An 18,992-nucleotide genomic window follows, 5' to 3' on the forward strand; every position below is an offset into this window, starting at 1 on the left:
GGAAAACTACAAGGGGGCATAACTACAGGGGCTACTTGGGGGCAAACTACAAGGGGCAAACTACTGGAGCAAGCTAATGGGGACAAACTACAAGGGGGCAAACAACGGGGGGCATTACTACTGGGACATAACTACAGGGGCATTACTACTTTGGGGTATTACAACTGGGGGCAAACTACAAGGGGGCATAACTACAGGGGCTACTCGGGGGTATTACTACTGGGGGAAAACTACAAAGGGGCATAACTAAAGGCTAAACTACTGGGGGCATTACTACTTGGGGCTAAACTACAGGGGGGCTAAGCTACAGGGGGCATTACTACTGGAGGCATTACTACAAGGGGCAAACTACAAGGGGGCCAAACTACTGGGAGCATAACTACAGGGGCTAAACTACTGGGGGCAAACTACATGGGGGCTAAACTACTGGGGGGCTAAACTACTGTGGGCTAAACTACAGGGGCTAAACTGCTGGGGGCATTACCACTGGGAGGCTAAACTAAAGGGGGGGTGTAAACTAATGGGGTCATAACTGTAGGGGCCTTAGCACTGGGGGCTAAACTACTGGGGACGTAACTACAGGGGCATAACTACTGGGGCTAAATGACTGGGGGCAATACTGAAAAGGGGCATTACCAGTAAGGGCATTACTAATGGGGGCACTACTAATGAGGGCATTGTAAAGGGGGCACTTCATAAGGGGCATCACTCCTGGGGACATAAGGGGCACTACTACTGGGGCATTGCATAAGGGACACCACTACTATGGGCTCTATATAAGGGGCACTACCACTGTGGGCACTACCAGTACAGTGGACATTGCATAAGGAGCACTACTACTGTGGGCATTGTATAAGGGGCATTACTGCTGTGGGCTTTATGTGTATTACGGGGTGCTACTACTGTGAGCATTATTACTATTGTGTGACCACGCCTCTTTTTGAGACTACGCCCCCTTTTTTTGGGGGTGCGCGCAATACATTTGTTACATGGGCACCGGGGGGAGGGGGGATGAGTTCCACCACCTCTCTAGGACCACTTTAAGCACTGGTAATGTGATTGTAGCCTCTACTACCAATGCTGTCCTGGTATAAATCAATGTATTTGGTACTGTTTTCTCCTGTTCTAGACTTGGCACATACCCTGTCGGGGCACATCCCCAGAGCAATGGAATGAAAGGAAGGGGGTTTACACCCAACCACACCCCTACCATCCATGCCCCCTTTTGAACATCCTGCATTTTAACCACCATACAACAGTGGGATAAGTTCATCCCAGTTGCCCGGCTGCAAGTTACAATTCGTTGCTCCCCCCAAGAAAAAATAAATAAATAAAGGGAAAATAAATATGGTGCATATCTAGTTATACACAAATGCACTAACATACTGTATGTTTCTATTGGGCCTACTGTATTTATGGGATACCACCCGGGAAGAAGTGCCATATGGTGGATGGGTCTGATGGTGCACTCTTGGGGGCCGTTTTGGAGACTGGACAGATCCGGATAAAAACCCACAGGGCCCTAGTCAATATACCGCCTCAGGGTCCCATATTAATGTATAGATATAAATGTATACTGTATGCATACAGCTCTCACACAGACCACCCCTAATAGAGCTCTACCCTCCTCATACAGACCACTCCCCACACAGCTTTCCCCCCCATTGCTATCCCTTCCTCACACCCAGGGCCGGCTCTAGGCATGTTCGAATAGAGCGGCCGCGCAGGGCGCCACCCTTAATGGGCGCCACGCGCTGGCGCCGCCATATTCGATGCTGGAGCCGGCCCTGTGTGTGTGCTGCTGCAGCATTTGGCGGTCGCGCTGTGTATGCGCGCTGCGCGGCGCCGGTATCTAACGTCAGACGCCGGCGCCGCGCATAGCCCGCCTGCATAAGTGGCCGCCCGCCCGCCCGCCCGCCAGCCCGGACCCAGGCTCAGGCTCACTCGCCCGGCCTCCCGCCCGCCCGCCAGCGCTCCCACACAGGCGGACAGCAGTACTCCTCCCCAGCGCCGCAGGTATTTTTTTTGGGGGGGGGGGGAGATCCGCACTGTGGGGGCATTTCTGGCACACAGGGGGCATTTTTGGTTATGTGGGGGCATTTCTGGCACTGTGGGGGCATTTCTGGCTCTGTGGGGGGCATTTCTGGCACTGTGGGGGCATTTCTGGCACTGTGGGGGCATTGCATATCTGGCTCTGTGGGGGCATATTTGGCACTGTGGGGACATATCTGGCCCTGTGGGGGCATATCAGACACTGTGGGGACATATCTGGCACTGTGGGGGCATTTCTGGCACTGTGGGGGCATTTCTGGCACTGTGGGGGCATTTATCTGGCTCTGTGGGGGCATTTATCTGGCTCTGTGGGGGCATTTATCTGGCACTGTGGGGGCATTTCTGGCACTGTGGGGGCATTTCTGGCACTGTGGGGGCATATCAGGCACTGTGGGGACATATCTGGCACTGTGGGGGCATATCTGGCACTGTGGGGACATATCTGGCACTGTGGGGGCATTTCTGGCACTGTGGGGGCATTTCTGGCACTGTGGGGGCATTTATCTGGCTCTGTGGGGGCATTTATCTGGCTCTGTGGGGGCATTTATCTGGCACTGTGGGGGCATTTCTGGCACTGTGGGGGCATATCAGGCACTGTGGGGACATATCAGGCACTGTGGGGGCATATCTGGCACTGTGGGGGCATATCTGGCACTGTGGGGACATATCTGGCACTGTGGGGGCATTTCTGGCACTGTGGGGGCATTTATCTGGCTCTGTGGGGGCATTTATCTGGCACTGTGGGGGCATTTATGTATCAGGCACCGTGGGGGCATTTATGTATCAGGCACCGTGGGGGCATTTATGTATCAGGCACCGTGGGGGCATTTATGTATCAGGCACCGTGGGGGCATTTATGTATCTGGCATCGTGGGGGCATTTATGTATCCTGCACCGTGGGGGCATTTATGTATCATGCACCGTGGGGGCATTTATGTATCAGGCACCGTGGGGACATTTATGTATCTGGCACCGTGGGGGCATTTATGTATCTGGCACCGTGGGGGCATTTATGTATCTGGCACCGTGGGGGCATTTATGTATCTGGCACTGTGGGGGCATTTCTTGCACTGTGGGGACATTTCTTGCACTGTGGGGGCATATCTTGCACTGTGAGGGCATTAATGTATGTGGCACTGTGGGGGCATATCTGCGCTGTGGGGGCATTTATCCATCTGGAACTGTGTGGCCATTTATGTAGCTGGCACTGCTGGGGGGCATGTCACGTGTAGCTGGCACTGCTGGGGGGCATGTCATGTGTAGCTGGCACTGCTGGGGGGCATATCATGTAGTGTTCCCGCTAGGCGTCTGTGGCTGGGCAGTGTGTCTCAGTGCTCTACCTGGCGCAATGTGTCTAACGTGCTCTTATAGGAGGTTCTACCTGGTGCAATGTGTATTAGCTGCACTACTGTGTGGTGTAATGTGAATTGCCACTATAATGTGGCTACGCACCTTCCCCACGAAGTAACTCCCCTAAATTTTTGCTGCGCGCCTTCGGCGCGCATTGTCCATGCTTTAGCGTGTGGAAATGGGAACAACAAGCATTACAGTATGTACATCATTTTGCCCACCTAACTTAAAAATGTGCCCTCCCTGTGATCAGCAACCTGCCCTAAAAAGTGAACACTAGCACGTGTAGCTGGCACTGCTGGAGGGCATGTCATGTGTAGCTGGCACTGCTGGGGGACGAGACCACGCCCACTTTTTCAGGAGGCCACGCCCACTTTTCCAAGAGCGCGCATGGGGGGGGGGGGCACTTTTACATTTTCTCGCTCAGGGTGCTAGTAGGCCTGGAGCCGGCCCTGCTCACACCACTCCCCCCCACAGCTCTATCCACTCAGTCAGTTCCCCTCAGACACATACAGTGCCCCATCCTCACACAAATCCCCCTCACTCAGATCCCTCCCTCACATAGCTGTCCCTTCTTCACACAGAATCCCCACCACAACCACAACTCTTCTCCATCACTCAGATCCCCTCCCCTCAAACACATACACACAGAGCTCCACCTTTACACAGATACCCCTCACCCTCTCCACCTTTCCTCAACTCCCCTTCCTCACAGTGACATCCATCTACTATACAGATCCCCACCCTCACATAGCTGCACACACACACGCACTCCCATCAAACACACAGGGTGAGATTCAAATGATACATCACTCCCAATTTCCTTTCTAAAATGATCTCCGTTATCGCACATAGTAATCAGGTTTAGCTGTGTAAAGGGTTGGGTGCCTCACTACTCGGGGGGTAGCAAGCTGAAATAATGATACAACGTCCCTGCGGGCAGAAACAGAACGGGTGTGTAAAGGGGTGAAAAGAATTGAATCCCGCCCACAGAGTGTAACACCCTCACTCAGATCCTCCTCACACAGATCCCCAGACACAACCCTCCCCAATCAATTTCCCCACACAGAGCTTCCCACCCCTTAAACACACAAAGCGCTCAAGTCCACCCTCACACACAGATCTGCTCCCTCCTCTGCGCTGATGTTCCCTCAGAATCCTTACTGCCGCTGTTTTCCCTTCTGCTGCTGGGAAGATCATTTGATGAGCCTGAAACACACAGAAGATAAGATCAGCGTCTCCATACTAAGGGGATAGTGTGGGTGTAGCAGGAGCTGCGAATGCTGCTCCGCCTACACCATGCCTCCTGTATGGAGGCACTGACTGGTCAATAAGCTTCAGGCTCCACAGGTGATTCACCTCCTGCTTCCTCTCGTCAGACATGGACAGCTGTATGGGTAATATGAGGCCATACAGCGGGGCTCTTACTACAGGTAATCTATCCCTGACACCGGAGCGTGGAGGAGGTGCCCCTTCAGGGCTGGCGCCCAATGACAACCAACTCCACTGTCACTGGTACTAACGTCACTGGTTGGGAGGTACAGTATGCAATGTGGCTACTGAGAGCTGATGTTCAAAGATTTATGATGGAGCAGACAGCCCCTTAAAATATGCAGGGGCAGCTGGCTTGGCTGCTTACATAGCCAATGAAATGTGAAGTGATACTAAACTTTGAAGATTATAAACTGTAGGTCCCCGGGAAGAAGAAAGGGTGGAAAGAGATGCAGACATTTGTGGCCTTTTTATATTGCTTGCCCTTAAAAAGGAGAGAGACAAAAAAAATGCTTGGAAAAAATTAAGTGGACCTCACAACCAATTTTGGATTACCATGAGTGTACGTGCTCCTAATTTTTAATTGGGCCCGCAAAAAATTACGTGGACCTCATGACCAATTCTGGATTACCATGAGTATACGCGCTTTTTAATTGGGAGGTGTTCGCCAAATACTAGGAAGGAACACAGTATTAGCAGTCCATTTATCAGACTGGGCCTGAGAGCTCCCATCTGCCTCCTGAACACAGATACCCACTCTCCCCACCCCCACACGCAGGTAATTGTATCTCTGGGGGCTATCCAATTAGCCCCACTGCAGCACACTCCTCCCCCCGATGCCGGCACTTATTGGGGAATAAGCTTTGGGGTGCTTCAGGCACCCAAAGAATAATCCGGGATAAGCAGAGCTGCCAGAGATGTGATAATACATGGGAATGGGGGCTTATCCCCGATCCCATGTGTTATCACACAATCACGAGTCCATTTACAAAATCGGATCCTGCGATAATGATCAATGGTCATTAATTGCAATATCCGGCTATTTTTATTGTATGAAAATGGATCGTGGCTAATAGGATACCTCCCATTAGATTAATTTTTTGTTCAGAGATAATTATTTTTGAATTGTGGGAGGAACCGGAGTACCCAGAGTAAACTGTAAATGTTGATTTACATACAGGACTAAAAGCAACACTTTAAAAATACATTCAATAAACTTTAAAATGGAGCCGCTGCGGCCGCTGTAATCAATCCTTAGCCTACGTACTTTTTACACAGTTTGCGTACAAAGCCCCGTACCGTGTACGCACTTTGCGTACAAATGCTGCGATGGTCGTACAAAGTACACGCGGTGCGTACACACACAAAGACACGCCGTGAGCACTTTGCAGCTACACGTGTGACTAGATTACACTTATAAAACACTAGCAGGGAAAGAGAGACACAACACCAATTTGTATTTCAAAAGACTATGTTGGGATCTGACCCACCAACGGTTCTTTACTAGCAGTGGGTTACAATAATAACAATACAATACAATAAGAAAATGGCTACAGTCAATGGTACATACGTTTGGTTTCGCCTGCGCTTCCCGGTCCAGTCCTCAGTCATCAAGGTAGATGACCTTCAGAGATTGAGAGAGTCACCTGGCCTGCAGCTGGCTATTTATACATTTGTCCAAAACTTAACACAATGGAAACTGTAATCTCTTTGTCCATTGGACACAGGGATGGTCATTTACAGTACAGGAGAGGTCATAGGTCAGTTTGAATAGGTGGGCGATGTCTGGTCCAGGTGCAGTTGCAGATGTTATCCTCTGGGTTCCCGCCGCATATCAAGTGTACAGTAAATACAGTTAATATTTATATTCTGCTCCTGCGGATAACTATTCTCAGGAGCGTGCGATTTTCTGCAAACTAACACCGGAATATTGCTCTTAAAATACCCTACAGTTGGATACCAAACATCACCTTATAACCTAGTTCTGTCCCCTCCTATCCTGTAAAGGTGAATCCCTTTGTTCTTATACCATTTAAACAAGTGTAACTCGCTGGTGTGGTGCAGGGAGACTATGTGTCCATTGTGCACTATTTGGATTAAATATGTAATGTGTTTTATGGCTTTTCCATGCGATTACAAACACTACCATAATTACTCATACCACGCGCTAATACGCAGGACCGCGGGAGCGACCATACGCAAATTGCGAATATGCGCACGCACGGCAGAACAAGTACGCACACGGAGGCCATCTGTGTGTAGTTTGTACGTGACATGTGTACTGCAATATTTTTCGACTTCGACAAAACCCACACACAGGGCTGCCATCAGAAATTGTGGGGCCCGGGACTGACAAAATGGGCAGGGCCACATGAGGGTTAGGTGGGACGCAGAGGTGGGCGGATCTGTGAATAGATGGTGACGGGCCCTTAGTGTGTGTATGGAGTCAAATCCCCAAAGAAGGGGGACAAGAAAAAGAAACCAGATAAATTTAAGGTGCACTCATCCAACTACTGAGTCATTGGTACAATTATTGTTGTGATACATATATGTGCCCAGCAGCAATATCAAATAAGGGCTTAAATGCTCAGTAACCTTAATTAATGTAGAGGTTTGTTTTATTATACATTTACATGGGACTAAATTGTCCTTTATTGAAAGTAGAGCGAAATATTGAAATTCATAGAATAAGAGACAGTAAATAGAAGGTGACAGAAATTGAACTAATGTGAATAAAGATTTAAAAACAAAGCTAATGTGTTTCTCCCTTCATATATTTTCCTGTGTTTATTACAATTATGCATTCACATACAAATATTTGCGCAGCACTGTGACAGTGCTATACTTATGAGACCTGCGGTTTTCATATTCATTTGAGCCTACTATGCTGCGATAGAGGGAGATGTGCTGTCTTGCTTGAAAGTTGCAAACTGTTACATCAAATTGTAACCAAGTTTTATTTATATAAGAATGTGCAACAAAAGATCTCCACTCCTGCCCCTAAGGCTGTGATTATGGTTATTTGAATCATATATTATTAATTGAGGAGTGACACAATGTTGCTGAATATGTAACTAATGCCTGAAATTCTAAAATATCATATGTTGCAGGAAATGCTAATATGATATTGTGTTAGAAGGAGCTAATGGGGATAAGCCAGGGTGAGTAATTCCACTGCCCTGTATTAGACGCTATCTATTTAAATCTTAGTAATCTCTGACACCAATTACTGTTATTACTGATGCTCAGATACATGTACAGGATAGATGGATTATAATATATCCCATGTGATGTTGATACCACAGTGTTCCACACCGTTTATGTAGGTTGGTATTAAGTATATATTTAAACAGCAGTCGTTGCTGGTACTCAGCAATATTAAATGATGTCCATACGGGGCATATTAATAACGTTTAAATATTGCTGGTCACAATCAGATACATTATAAATTGTACAGGTACCAGAGGATCATGCCCCAGTTTGTCAGCTGACAGCAGTATACGTACAATGACACTAGATATCCGCTATACACAGGGACAATCTAGTATCTGGCATTGACACCTGTAGTCTCTCTTATTTATTATTAATGTCAGCTATCCCACAGCATATGAATAGAGTTTCAGGTATATAAATGCGTTTACAGACTCCTCTCTAATATAAGCAGGTTTGGCTTCTGATGATACACTATAGGTCTCATGAGTATGTTATATACCGTTTGCACAATTTTAAACATGAATGCTAAAACGGGAACACATTGCTGCAGACATGTGTACTGCAATATTTTTCGACTTCGACAAAACCCACACACAGGGCTGCCATCAGAAATTGTGGGGCCCGGGACAGACAAAATGGGCAGGGCCACATGAGGGTTAGGTGGGACGCAGAGGTGGGCGGATCTGTGAATAGATGGTGACGGGCCCTTAGTGTGTGTGTATAATGCTAATACATATAATTTTATGAATTATTTCACAAACAATATCTGGTCCCAATAAATAAAATAATGTGACCAGTCACAAAGCGCAAAAATATATCAGATATGCAGCTGACTGTATAAAAGGGCTACCCATCCCTTACATATAGCAAAAATACAAGTTGTTGTTTGTACTTGTATTTTTGATATCTGGTCCCATTCTGTGCCAATAGCTGTGCAGTAGTTGTCAGTAGACACAAGCTATTATTGGACAAGTGCTACAGCCATTAGTGGAATGTATTCTGTTTAATGTACATGTATTTATTACTCCTGTCGGTAACCGTGTGGTCTGGACAGGTGTTTGAGTGTTAAAGATTACTTATGTTTAAAATGTTGCATGTATTTGGTATTTTATTGTTATGGCGGCCAATCGTGTTGTCTGCATTGAGAAAAATGACATTATGTATTGTTATTCTAGTAATGTTTACTGTGAGGTTGTCCATGCATTATCCAGTAGTAGTGCAATGACAATATGGGTTATTAAATGTGCCTGTTTCAAATTACATCACATCTGTTAGGTTTAAATTCAAGGAAATTAATTTTGAATGTAATTAAAACTGTGTTAATTGTGTTCACATGGTAAAGAATGCATAGAAAAATAACGCTTTATGAAGTGGGGTCTAATTATACAGTGAGACCAAAGAAAGTGTTTGTAGTGTGTAGAGCTGTTTGTATGCATTGCAGAGTGTGTGGCTGTTTGTGTGCATTGTGATGTGTGGGACTGTATCTCTTATGTACATGCCACAAGTACTGTAATACAGTGTTCCCCTGCAACTGCAGGACACACCCCTGAGTGGCAATAGATACGCCCATAGGTGGAGCTAGACACTCCTTTTGGGTGGAGCATGAAACTCCCCCTCAATGGTGCAGCAGGGGACATACTACTACCAACAATAATCTCTCTGAAACTAGTTTTCAAAAGTTGGCACGTATGGTCTTAAGTAAACAGTCAGCCACTTCCAGCTTCTGTGATATGCTGCAGTCTGAAGATGCAGCATCGGACATCTATATGATCATTGGGCATTTAAGTAACCCACAGTTTACTCAGGATATCTGGTCCAATCATGCTGCGGAGGCCAGAGAAGCTGCATCCAAGAGCGCAGCTAATGGCTTAAGCACACCCGGAGATGAGGCTTACATGCAGGGGTGGATCAGCCATAGGGCTCAAAGAGAAGATTCTCAGCGTGTTAAAGTGCATGTGGAGCCTGTTGTTTATTGACAAATGAGGGGTGGTGCTACCCATGTGAGGCCACTTCTACAAATTGTTTCAGAGCCACTTTCAGTTCCCAATCTGCCCCTACCGGACTTTGAAAGAAAGTGCAATGGAATATGCTAGCACTACATAAATGTTAATATTTAAATGAATATATAGATGTTACAGCCAACAATTATAAAACCTACTGGTGTCACTGGGCCTTTCAAACAGCAGTGGAGATTTGAAACAAAGTCTAAGCCAAAAGCTATATTATATTTTTTTTCCCTGTGCGGGCAAATTTATTTTATTGGTTTCTTTGGGGGCAGTGTGTGTGTGTGTGTTTTTTTTCCTGTGGGGGACCAATGTGTGTTATTTTTTTCTTGTGCAATGTTTTGCAATACATAGTCACACATATGCACCAAGAAGTGTATTAGCAGTGTGTTGGGCATTCCTGGGCAGTTACAGGGGATTTGTTAATCAGACACATGTAGTATGGGCATGTTGCTCAAAGTGGTTACATATAGAGACATTGAATTGCTCACATTGAAGGTAGCAAAGGGCTGGTAAAAGTTACAATGGTGCGACCAATGGTGGTATTTCAAGACGCACAAAACATGATTGCAGCATCTGTAGACACTGAAAGTAGGCACCTCTGTCCTTGCATACTGTATTTGGATGCACAGATGTACACCAGGGAAGGGCATTGTAGCATCATTAGCATAAAGTCATAGATGCAACTGCAGCAAAAGATTCAAGGAAGGCCACAACTGTGCCCAACTCAGAATCAGACAATGAGGAGAACTTCCACACCTTCAACATATTTCACCCCCACAATAGACCCCGTCCCTATTAGAGCTGTGTCCATAAATTTCCCGGGCTGGTTTTCAATCACAATCCGCCCTTGCTTACATGCCCCCATTTTCTGGAACACTGCTAAACACCAACAGCATGTCAATCATGCTTTGGCCTACTTGACACTGTGAGTGACATCACCAGTGACGTGCGGTCAGGTGAGACAGAGCCCTTTTCTGTCATACTAATGTTTGCGCCAGAGTTTTGACTGTATAAAGTATATGAGAAATACAAAGAATATGTTATTCTTTTCTATTAATTCTAATAATATTTATAGTCAAAACTCAGGAGTAAAAGGTCTATGGCAGGTGAGGCAGCTTATCTTTTCTGCAAATCTCTGATCAAAACGCATCAAATTTCCAGGAGTTTATACCTCTGCACCTTTGCATGATGCCCACATGAACCAATTGGCTCATATATTGTGTGTTAGTCTGGCTCTGGTGCTAGCCAGTACCTCCTCAGCCATTTACCGATCTGTACCTCCCTGGACATCACAGACCCAGATTTGCACATATGCAGTGCAGCTTCTGTACATGCACAGATTAAACAAACATTTGAGTTTTGTATAACATCAGGTTTACGTAAATCTCTGAATGAATCCTCAATTAACATAGTATTGTACACAAACAGTATATCAATTATATTTGAACTTTTATACAGAATACATTAACTGGGCATACACTATACAATTATCTGTCAAATAATATGCCAGATCTGGCTGGTTGGCATGAACATCTGGTAATGGATTAGAGCAACTGACAATCAACCTTTTACTCCTAAACACTGGAAAATGGACAGAACCTGACGTTCATACAAATTGGTTCTATAAACAACAGATTTTGTCCATTCTCCAGTGGTTGAGAGTGGACGGTTGATAGTCATTTACTTTCATCCATTACCAGATTTTCATTCCAACCAGCCAGGTCTGGCAGATAATTGTATTGTGTTTGCCCAGTTTTAGTGTGAGCAAGCAGATCTTTTTGCCAAGAAACCCCAGGGAATGAAACTTTAGGCTGGGGCCACACTTAGCATTTTAGCTAGCTAGCTTGGCCGGAAGAAAACTGCAAAAGGACTCCTATCCGATTGCCCACACGTATGTGGTGGTACTGCAGCCATCGAGTCCAACCACAGCATGCTGTGGTTGAGCCGGATGACAGGACGATGGGATTTCAAGTTGAACACATACATTTGAATGTATGTGTTCACACAGTGTGGCTGTGGCGCACTGTGTTCTATTGAAATCCCGTTGTGGCACTGTTCCGGTCCTGTTCTATGGCATTCGGCAAAACTGGATTCGTGTGAACACAAAACCCTCCTTCCGGCAAGTGGGTCCCGCTGAACAGGACCCGCTAAAATGCTAAGTGTAGCCGCAGCCATACTTTGTTCTTGTGAAGATTGCTTTGCACCAGATCTTGCAGCTTATTGGCTGCAAAAAAAACAATGAATTGTTTTTTTATGCCTTAAATGTTGTAACTGTAAAATATAGTTACGTGCATTGATTCTTAAACTGTTTCCACTGGTTTTGGATTAATTCACAACAAGATTTATCATGGTTCCTAAATACAAAAATATTAATACAGTAATATCTCCTTAAGAACAAATATGATTTTATGGCACACCTAAAACTATGCTGAGTACTAAAGGTGAGTACACACTGGTAGATATATCTGCCGATCAATTGATCGGCAGATATATCTATGGATGGATCGGGTAGTGTGTTGAGAATACACACTGCCCGATCCGTCAGGGACTGATGTCATGAACTGGGCGGACGTTCACAGACGTTTCGGCCGTACACACTTGCCGACAGACCCGCGATATATCGGCCGTTCAAGAGAACGGCCGATATATCGACCAGTGTGTACCCACCTTAATAAGGCCAAAGCAATCAATCTCAAGGTTACATTCTTTCTCAGTACTGGTCTGTGACATGTTTTGACTTCTAATTTGGTAAACATTGATTCAAATAGTTGCCATATTTAAAAACTCTCTCCCAATTCCAACATATATTCATACTTGAAAGAACGAAAAAGAAATACCCGAAGGTATTACTATTCCCAGGCGCTAGATGGGTGGTTCCCCACAGCAGCTAAACAAAAAGAAGTTGGTCAGACCCCCGAACAATATATAAACAAAGAAGTACAGCGCCTAATTGGTCACACATGCAAAAACAGGTAGCTTATAAAATCTTTCTTTTATTAAAACATAAGGTAAGAGTATATTTAAAAAGTGTATAATAATGGTTAGATCAAGTGCACATAACTGGCAACTGCCACATAAAATCAAGTGTAAATCAAGATTGGTGTTTTTCCTAGTATTATAAGTCCTTATAGAAGGTAAATACTGTATGGAGCCTGTTCCTATAATAGTCCCCTTGGGTATATGGACCCAATGTCCTATCCGTGAGTTATAGTTACCACCAACGTCCCTTGAGGTAATTGGGCGAATCTGCGTCCGCAAAAGGCTGTTCCTCAGAGGGTGGTAGATGTAAATCCTCCACGGTTTGGTAGAAGGTTCTTTAGGGGTCCAAATGTTGGAAAAGCAAAAGAGGGGGCTTGGTCCAGGTCCAGTCCTTCCAAGGTCTAGGCAAAAACGCTGTCAGGCAAGTCCCACCAACGCGTTTCGTTGCTTGCATGCAACTTTTTCAAGGTGCTAAAAGGCCTGCCAGAAAAGGTTTATATACTCTGCCAACATCGCTGCTCATTAGCATGTATAATTAATTGTGACCACCTGTTTGCATTATGTGACCAGAATAATGACAGACATAGGAGTTAAAACCATTAATAATATAAAAATATGTATGAGTTACTATAATAAAACACATTTTCAATCAAATGTAAGAAATAAAGAGCTTTAATCTCAGTGGGATCCGATCACATGACCACTGACATAAACATTTAAAAAGGAGGATCAAGAGGAAAAGTGGATAATTAATCCGTGTATACAGGGTTACTCACATAGTTAATATATTAGAAGTCCATTTCATGTATTTAGGAAGATCACACTATGGTGAAAGGCATCCCCCACTGCTGAATCTAATAGTGTTAATTGGGCTATGTCAAATAGGGAGTCCAAGCGTAACGGGGGAGCGGCGTGGACGGGACATTATTTTGGCCGTGTCATCCCTCCGCGTCAATGTGTACTTCTGTAGTACCCGTTGTCATGGCGACGCTCGCGCGTCATCCCGGGCGCGACAAAATGACGCGGCTCCTAAGGTCAGGTGCCGCGTCATCTCCCCGCACCTCTATAGTCGTTGACGCGAGTGGGATGTTACTCCTATCGCGTCATCCGTCTTTGTTCAGTGTGTTATAACGTTGTCATAGTAACACAGCGACGTCACCATAAGCAACCGTACATCCAAAGTAGGGAGTATATTTATAAAACAGCCTCTAGTGCTGGAGATAGTTAAAGCATAAAAGTATAACAATGTAGCACCAGGGTTTCAGTGATATATCAGCTCCCTAATTCCGGAGGGTTACCCAACAAATATAACGAATATAGGTTGTCATGGTGACGTCTGTTGCCTGATGTCTCCCAAAAAAAATGTTTAACAGCTCAAAAAAGGCCAGTTGGAAACATCCTGTATACTCAGATAGATTTTGTTTTTTTCCCTTTCTTTTCTTCTCTATTTTATATTCTATATAATATATAATAGGCAGCCATAGGTTTGCCAAATTAATCTCCATGTAACCACCAATTATTTGAATTATAAGCAAATAATTAATCTTAATTTATGGTAAATACCACATACACTGTAATAGGCTCATATAGTAATCCAAAGGTGAAGTTTCATAAAAGAGATACATTCAATTAGTAAACCAATCATCCATTTTCATAGGGACCATACATATATCTCGTAAACTATTACATACTCGTCCCCATATGTGCCATCCACGTAGTTGTAGGTAAAGGTATATTTTAACCAAATAAAACTTATACAATTAGGGTAATCCAGGTTATCTATGACAACCCAGGTTAACCAAACACTAATATATCCTACTCAATACATGTAGTCCATGGGGGGGGGGGGGGGGAAGGAAAAAGAGGGGAGGGACATGAGGACAAACAGCCACAGGGAGCGGTTTAAGCTCATAATACAGGATTGAGTTCGACCATCTCATTCAATCCAGATGGATGGATAGTATCCAGTTTATACATCCAGTAAAGTTCCTGTTTACACAGATTTTTATAGTGATCCCCACCTCTCTTAGTCACTATAACATGTTTAATTGCTATCAGGCCCAGAGAGCTAGGGTCACCGTCATGCTTGTCTCTGAAATGTCTAGAGACACTATGCATAGGAAATTTGTTTATAATGTTTCGACGGTGCTCCAAGAAAAAAACTTTAATGCTCCTAGTAGTGCGTCCCACATATCTTTGATTACAACCGCATGTAAGCAGATAGATTATATAGCTTGTGTCACAGTTCATAAAGATAGCTAATGTGTAATTTTCTTCTCTGTCAATTGGAATAGTTAATGTTCTTCTAGGGATATGTATACAAGTGGTGCATCTTGTGGCTCCACAGTGAAAAAAACCCTTTGGTCTAGAGGGTAGCCAGATATCTTGTGCGGCGTCCCCCTGTACAGTTGTGGGTATTTCTCTTAGATAGCTGGGGGCAAGAATATTTTTAATTGAATTACTTTTCTTGAAAATAAACCTGGGTTTAGAAGGTATATTTCCCCTAAGTATTGGATCCTGATTTAATATGCCAAAATTTTTGCAGATGATTTTCTTAATTTGCATACTATTCTTATTGTATTGGTCCCAGCCAGTTCTCTTGGTCGAAGTAAAATATCCCTATCTATGTCAGCCACTTCTCCCATGGTTTTCCTCAGGGGGGACTCGGGGTAACCCCTCGAGGCAAAAGCTTCTAGCATGGATTCTGCCTGTTCTAAATACTTTCTACTATCCGTACAATTCCTTCTTAAGCGAAGGAACTGTCCCTTAGGGATATTTCTTTTCCACGGAGGATAATGAGCGCTCTGGTAGTGCAGGTAGGAGTTAGTAGCAACCTCCTTATGGTAATTTGAAGTATGGATTCTACCTTCCCTGGCTTCCAGAGTTACGTCAAGAAAATTAATAGTGTGGGGGTGATAGGAGTGAGGGAATTTAAGATTAAAGTGATTAGAATTGAGTCTAGAAACAAACTGTTGTGCTGAAGTGAAATCCCCATCCCAAATAGTAAACAGATCATCAATATAACGGCCATAGAGGACCAGACTCGCGCCAAAGTCCCCGCCCCACACATGGGTATCCTCGAATAAACCCATGTATAGGTTGGCGTAACTCGGCGCAAATCTGGTCCCCATGGCCGTTCCCATCACCTGTAGATAAAACGTGTCCAGGAATAAAAAGTAGTTGTGCTGTAAAATAAAGGAAATAGAGTCCAACAAGAAACGCCTGTGTCTCACCGTGAGATCACCATCTTTTTGTAGTCTCTTTGCTATTGCGTCACACCCCAAGTCGTGTGGGATATTGGTGTACAATCTTTGTACATCCAACGTCATAAACGCATATGTCTCTTTCCAAACAAAATTTTGTAATAATTGCAAGAAGTGAGTAGTATCTTTAATGTGTGATCTCAGGGTAGAGACACGGGGTTGGAGAAAAGAATCAACATAAAGGGACAAACTAGAAGTTAATGAACCGATACCAGAAATAATGGGATGCCCAGGTGGTGAACAGAGTGATTTGTGTATTTTAGGAAGGTGATAGTATATAGGGATTGTGGGGTATTTAACAAACAGAAAATTAAATTCATCCTTAGAGATAACTCCGTCTACCAAGGCATCATCCAATATGTGCTGTAAATCTTTCAGAAAATCGGATGTAGGGTCTCTTGCTAATTGTCTCTAAAACTCCTTGTTGCTCAGTTGTCTGTTTGCCTCAAGGATATAATCCCTCCTATCCTGCACTACCAGACCACTCCCCTTGTCGGCCTCTCTGAAAACCAGAGAGGTGTCCTTCGTGAGGTTCCTTAAAGCTTTGCGCTCCCATTTATTGAGATTTTGTTTAAATTTCTTATTAGTTAACTTCTTTTGCTGGCACAGTTTAGTCAGATCTCCAAGTGTGGTTTTATAGAAACATTCTACCATATAATTTTTGTACGTTAAAGGGTAGAATTCAGACTTTCGTCTGAACACACTTCTATTTACATCAAACACTTTTTGGGGGGATTCGCTCTTCGAATCGGGGTTTTCATACAATAGTTGCTGTAGTATGTTGAGGACTGGGTCATCTCCCGAATCCAAGGTGATGGCCAAACCCTCCTCATCATGTCTGTGCAGATTGCGCTGAACAAAATAGCGCTTCCTACACAGAGTACGAACAAATCGGTTAAGTTCCACAAACAAATTGAACATATTGGGAGTGCTTGTAGGTGCATAACTCAAACCTTTAGCCAAAAAGGGTCTTTTCAGTCTCAGTTAGTTTTCTTGTGGATAGATTAAAAATATTGGTAGAATTTCTGTCCCTGGTGGCTAATCCCACCCTCTTGGCCGTCTCCTTTTCCCCCCCTCTGCACCCTCGGTGCTTCTTGACCTTCTTCTTTTTGGTGTCTGTGTTCCCCAGTTGGTTCTCGGGGATAGTCCTCGTCTTTTTTCCTGCCTCTGTTCTAAAAAAACCTAAGAGCTGTTACTAATGGGGTCTGAAATTGGCTCCCGTGGTCTAGCTCCCAATCCTGAATCATATTTCGATTGGTTTCCAGAACCGAACCTTTCTCTAGTTGTCCCATATGGTCGACGGTCAAAGCTATTCTTCCTTTCTCCCTGGTTCTTAATATAGTGTGGTCTATTTATCCCTCGGGATATCCCCTCCTTAACACTGGGGGCACGTTCCCTCTTTTTTTCCCGATTTAGGGTTCTATAGCTTCTGACCTGTCCCATACGGTAATCCTCCAAATCTCTCTGAAATTTTTTACACTTGTTATCCACCACTAGTTGTTCATATTTGGTCATTCTTTCCATAACTAGCTGGTCTCTCTCTTTATATTCTTTAGTATTACTTTTAGGTTCTAGTTTAGTTTTGAGAGCTTCTATCTCTCTCTCTACTTCCGTAGTCTTTTGGCCTCTATAAGAAATCACGAATTCCATAAGACTAAGGGAGCATTTGTCAAGGGCCTTCTCCCAGAGATCCTCAAATTCTCTGTTCCCATTAAAAATGGAGGGTTTAAAAAGCCTCAAGCCTCTGGGTATCATGTTTCTGTCTAAATATTTCTGTAAGTTAATGCCATCTAACCAGTGTTTAGTTTCGGATTTCATAAGGTCCTCCAGTTTGTAAAACTCCTCTTTTAAATGATCAGTGGTCGTACATACAATTTCTGAGGGGTTATCCCATTTCTTTAAAAAATCCATCCTCCTAGTATGTCTGTCATTAAATGTAGAGAAACTCCCCATCCTTGCAGCCTGGGATCAGACTAAGTGAAATGCAAGAAAGAACGAAAAATAAATACCCGAAGGTATTACTATACCCAGGAGCTAGATGGGTGGTTCCCCACAGCAGCTAAAGAAAAAGGGGTTGGTCAGACCCCCGAACAATATATAAACAAAGAAGTACAGCGCCTAATTGGTCACACATGCAAAAACAGGTAGCATATAAAATCTTTGTTTTAAATGTTTATGTCAGTGGTCATGTGATCGGATCCCACTGAGATTAAAGCTCTTTATTTCTTACATTTGATTGAAAATGTGTTTTATTATAGTAACTCATACATATTTTTATATTATTAATGGTTTTAACTCCTATGTCTGTCATTATTCTGGTCACATAATGCAAACAGGTGGTCACAATTAATTATACATGCTAATGAGCAGCCATGTTGGCAGAGTATATAAACTTTTTCTGGCAGGCCTTTTAGCACCTTGAAAAAGTTGCATGCAAGCAACGAAACGCGTTGGTGGGACTTGCCTGACAGCGTTTTTGCCTAGACCTTGGAAGGACTGGACCTGGACCAAGCCCCCTCTTTTGGTTTTCCAACATTTGGACCCCTAAAGAACCTTCTACCATACCGTGGAGGATTTACATCTACCACCCTCTGAGGAAGTTGGAACAGCCTTTTGCGGACGCAGATTCGCCCAATTACCTCAAGGGACGTTGGTGGTAACTATAACTCACGGATAGGACATTGGGTCCATATACCCAAGGGGACTATTATAGGAACAGGCTCCATACAGTATTTACCTTCTATAAGGACTTATAATACTAGGAAAAACACCAATCTTGATTTACACTTGATTTTATGTGGCAGTTGCCAGTTATGTGCATTTGATCTAACCATTATTATACACTTTTTAAATATAC

The 18,992-nt window shown here is 44.1% G+C and overlaps 1 long non-coding RNA gene across 2 annotated transcripts in view; it reads left to right on the plus strand.

The window, feature by feature from the left end:
* The window catches only part of LOC135050768 (uncharacterized), a 90,005-nt gene that overhangs the window by 25,873 nt on the left and 45,140 nt on the right, over nt 1–18,992 (plus strand). The window lies entirely within an intron of this gene.

Source organism: Pseudophryne corroboree, chromosome 2 (genome assembly GCF_028390025.1).
Source record: "Pseudophryne corroboree isolate aPseCor3 chromosome 2, aPseCor3.hap2, whole genome shotgun sequence".
Taxonomy (NCBI): domain Eukaryota; kingdom Metazoa; phylum Chordata; class Amphibia; order Anura; family Myobatrachidae; genus Pseudophryne; species Pseudophryne corroboree.